General features: G+C 36.1%; 1 pseudogene; it reads left to right on the forward strand.

The window, feature by feature from the left end:
• The first annotated feature begins 1,239 nt into the window (after positions 1-1,239).
• On the forward strand, positions 1,240-1,383 carry LOC118835115 (annotated as a pseudogene).
• The last annotated feature ends 3,853 nt before the right edge of the window (positions 1,384-5,236 follow it).

The raw sequence follows: 5,236 nt of genomic DNA on the forward strand, positions 1-5,236 counted from the left end.
TTTTCCCCACTCTAATTCATTCTCCACACAACTACTCAAGAGATTTTCTATAACACAAGTCTGATCATGTTGCTTCCCTAATTAACAAGCTCCACTGGCTCCCTATTGCTTTCAGGATCAAGTATAAATTCTTATGTTTGACTTTTAAAGCCCTTCACCATCAGGCTCAAACCCATCTTTCCAACCTTGTCAAACCCTAATTCCCTTCCTACACTCTGCAATCTAGTCTAACTGACCTTGCCAGTCTTCATAAGTGGCACTCCGCCATCTTTTTACTTTTAAACCGGTTGTCCCTCTGCCTGGAATATACTTTCTTCTGCCTATTAGAATTGTTTCCTTCAAAATTCATCACAAATGCTATCTTACATATGAGGACATGAGGTCTTTCTAATGCACTCTGCTCCTCTAGCACAATCTGCATCTAGCCTACCTTTCCAGATATACTAAACATTACTCCCCTTCATACACAAATCTACAGTCCTATCAAACTGGCCTACTCAGGACTCCTCATGCATAGCATTTCTGCCTCCCAATGCCATGCCTTGGCATAGGCTATCTCTTATACAGGAATGCACTCCTCAGTTCTGCCTCTTAGAATTCCTAGCTTCCTTCAAGACTCATCTCAAGTACCACCTCCTACAGGAGGCCTTTTCTGTCCCCCTTCCAGATGTTAGTGAATCTCTCCACCATTAAATTACCTTGCATTTACTCTGTGTGTGTATGTTATTCCCCCAGTAAGCTCCTTGAGAATAGATACTGCTTTGCTTTTGTCTTGTCTTAGCATCCCCAACACTGGTCACAGTGTCTAGATAGAACATAATAAATACTTGTTGATTAATTGATTAGTGTAAAAATACTTTAGTTGCTTGTGCATTAACAGATGCCAAAGAAAATGTTACATGCAGAATAGTCATACTGGCTCCAGGTAGATACAATAGGAGTCTTACCAGCTTCCTCCATTCATTTGACTTTTCCTTCTCCAGCCACCAGTATCCTATTGCTCCTGCCTTTGACCAGAGAAAGACCTCACATAAACACAAATTGCATGGGCACACTATACACACACACACACACATACACACACACACACATTTATAATTTACAGTATGACCAAATCTCTTTTCATCCAGTACATAGGGAAGAGATTATCTCCTCCAATAACACATGACAAAGTAAATATCACATGTTATTTTATTATTTATCATGTTATATATACTATTATTTATTAGATTTATTAATAAGCCATATGAAAAGAGAAAATCTCAGCATTGCCCTTTATAAAGGATGGAAGAAGTCTGACCCTATGTTGTCCTAATAGCCTTTAAAGCATATATCTAGTTAAGGCATTGTCACCTCTTCTACAGCATCTAAATACTTTATTTTATGTGTCTGGAAAACAATCAATGTGGCTAATACCTAACCTTCTGGAATCATTTTCTCAATCCTTGGTTTATTATGTTGTGGACTTTTGTTAATCAGATTCTTCTCTATTTTTCTACATTTTTATTTTTATTAACCAAAACAGTATGATTTCAATGGTGAATATAATTCAGGTGATCATTATATATACTACTTCGGGCAAGAATTCCTTAGAAGAAATGGAGTAGCCCTCACAGTCAATAGAAGGGTGAGAAAAGCAGTACTGGGGTCTGATCTCAAAAATTACAATGATATCTGTCCGAATCCAAGGAAAACTGTTAAACATCACAGTAATACATGGCTATGTTCCAACCACTGATGTTGAAGAGGCCAAAGTTGAAGACCTACATGTATGAAGACCTACGTCTTTTAGAAATAGCACTCAAAAAAGATGTCCCATTCATCATAGGGAACTGGAATGCTAAAGTAGGAAATCGAAAGATAATTGAAATAACAGACAAGTTTGGCCTTGGAGTACAAAATGAAGCAAGGCAAACTCTAATAAAGTTTTGTCAAGATAAGTCACCAATCATAGCAAACGCTCTTTTTCAACAACCCAAAAGGCAACTGACATAGATACCACCGGATGGTCGATATAGAAAGCAGATTGATTATATGCTTTACAGCCAAAGGCAGAGAAGCTCTATGCAGTCACTTAAAACAAGACCTGGAGATGACAGTTGCTCAGATCATGAGCTTCTTATTGCAAAATTTGGACTTAAAGAAAGTAGGAAAAATCATCAGGCTGGATAGGTATGACCTAAGTAATACTCCTTATAAATATGAAGTGATGAGGTGATGAATAGGTTTAAGGTATTAGATGTAGTAGATAGAGTGTCTGAAGAACTATAGACAAGGAGGGTTGAGATATTGTATAGGAAGCAGCAACAAAAAACATTCCAAAGAAAAATCAAGAAAGTAAAATGGCTGTCTGATGAGGCTTTGCAAATAGGTGAGGAAGGACAAAAAGGGAAAGGAGAAAGGGAAATATATACCCAATTGAATGCAGAATTTCAGAAAATAGCAAGAAGAAATAAAAAGGTTTTGAGCAATGCAAAGAAATAGAAGAAAACAATAACATGAGAAAGATGAGATATCCAAGAAAATTAGAGCTATCAAGGGAAATGTTTCATGCAAAAGTGGGCTTGATAAAAAACAAAAGAGGTAGACACTTAACAAAAGCAGAAAAGATTAAGAGGTGGCAAGAATATCCAAAGAATTATGCAAGAAAGATCTTAACATCAACAATAACTTCTATGTTGTGGTTACTGATCAAGAGCCAGACATCCTGGAAAACAAAGTCAAAAGTGGGTCTTAAGATGCATTGCTAACAGTAAGGCTAGTGAAGGTGACAGAAGTCCAGGATTACTTACAAATTCTTATGTTTGCCAAGGTTGTGCCATTAGATTTTTTGCAATATAGCAAATTTGGAGGAGGAAATGGGATTTTGACAATTGGTAAGGGGCTCAAAGCTAGGTTCTAACTTAGGGTATGTCTGCAACTCCAAATAACCTTGAATAAGAAGCGGTCCTATACCCTGTGATATAGAAATATAGTGATATAGAAAGAAGGCCAAAACTGAGGGACAGAAGGTCACTGATACTCCAAGGTCTATAGAGAGCAAAGAACTTCTACCCAGAAGAACAGGAAGAAATTTCCATGGTAAATGTGGAAGTTCTCAGCAAGTAGCTATCAATAGTATCTGGTAATAATAAACAAATGAAGAGACAGGGGGTCAGAAATATGAAGAGACTTGCCTATAGTCACACAACTAGTAAGTTCTGGAGAAACCCTAGGTTTCTTCTGACTCCACGTCCAATAGCTATTCTCCTATACGCCACACGGCTCTCACTCGTTCAGTGTTTATCTCTTTCTCTGTCTAGTTCTCTCCAATATGACCATGAACTCTCTAAAACATCAAGGTTTTCCAAAAAGTCATTGCAAGAAACTTTGCACAGTCATACAAATAATTTCCATTATATGTATATATATGTATATATATATATATCTTATATATATTACATTATACATTACATATATTATATATTACATATATCTTTTTGTTTTTCTTTGATCATACTGTGAGCATGGTCCAACCAAAGTGATTTTATTTATCAAGGGTCAAATTGAAGGCACATAATAGGCCTTCAATAAGGTACCCTCACCTTATTTCTGTGTATGTGATAAGAATCTCTTTCCCTTTTCCAAATTCTATCATCCATTGTCATAAAAAGGGTGCTCAAAATAAACACAATAAAAACTCTAAATTTCTCCCCATTTGAAAAAAATGGTTTAATTCATTGTTATAAATCATAAAATGCCCAAGCTATACACCTACAAAGAGTTAAGGGAGTCTAGCAGCATAAAATAAATCTAGAGATAGTGAAACTATTCGAGCAGAAAGTTGTAATTTTCGATCTTTATTGTAGAACAGGAAGCTATGGTGAAATGAAGCAGACTAACAATAAAATAAGGCTGTGGGTTGAATTGTGTTGAATCTATTTTTCTAGACTGTTTTTAAAAACTGACTATCAGCATATAAGTTTAGCCCCTTAGAGCTGATCAAGGTGCATACTTGATGGCCTTTAGCTCATGGGTTGTGGCAGAGGGGAAAGGAGCTTGGGGAGAAAATCACATTTATTCCATATCTTTCATTGAAAGATTTATTTCTCTTAAATAACTGCCCAAAAAAGTTCCTTATAGTTTCCCCCCAACTCAAGAATTTTTTCAAACTGCTATGTTATGAATATTTTAGTGTAGTTCAGTGAAGTTTTATATAGCATCAGGCAGACTATTGTCATGAAATGACCATTTAGTTCATTATTTTACAATGTTTCTATGTTTAAAAAACAACATATTTTATAATATTTTGGTGTTTTTTACACTTAGAAGAAATGGAAGGAAGAGTTTTAAAATTACATTATTTTAAAATAATTTTTCACAAATTTTCCATGTCATCAAAAATATAACAATTTAAAAGTTAAATTTATTAACACGGATTAACCATTTTTGATGGTAACCTGTATTTTTTTAGAAAGGGTGCTAATACTATGCTACACCATTGTTTTTCCAGAAGTTCCAATTTGGTACCTTTCTCAGTAATCTTAGCTTTTGTTCCACCAAATTACAGTGAATCATAGGTTGTAGTCTCTCTTGCTTCCACACTCTGTCCCTCCCCTCCTAATACTGTCACTCTAGTTCTAGACCTCACTTTCTATTATTGGCTAAAAACTTCCTAACTTGTCTCTCCATCTCTCCTCTCTCACTTCTCCAACTCACCCTTCACAATATTGCCAAATTAATCTTCTGCTATATAGGACTTAGCATTCACCTACTCAGCATTTCAGTGCCCTTGTTGCCTATGAAATGAAATATGTACTCCTTATGCTCACATTAAAGTCCCTCAACAAACTTGATCCTTTTTAAACCAATTTTCAGTTATAATTAATGGTATTTTCTTTGGCATACCTTACAGGACAGATTGGTTTGGTATACTTTTCCCCACACAGTGGGTTATCATCTCTCTGACAGTTCCAGGTGGTATATTCTTTTCCCAATGCTTTTTTAAGGTGGATTCACAAATTTTCCTCAACCAGGTCATCAGAGTCTTGTATGTACTTGCCTTCTGGTTCAGTCCCAGGGCTAGACAGATCTGTTGGTCTGGTCTTAGTGAATTTTCCTGCTGGTCAGTGTGTCCAAGTAAACCTCAACTTAGGGGTTTGGATCTTCACCACTATTATCATGGCTTTGTTCAAACTTGGTTAGGAGCTCTGATTCTATAGTATCCTCAATCCTGTGTTTGGGGTCCTGAACAAAA

Source organism: Trichosurus vulpecula, chromosome 1, assembly GCF_011100635.1.
Source record: "Trichosurus vulpecula isolate mTriVul1 chromosome 1, mTriVul1.pri, whole genome shotgun sequence".
Classification (NCBI taxonomy): domain Eukaryota; kingdom Metazoa; phylum Chordata; class Mammalia; order Diprotodontia; family Phalangeridae; genus Trichosurus; species Trichosurus vulpecula.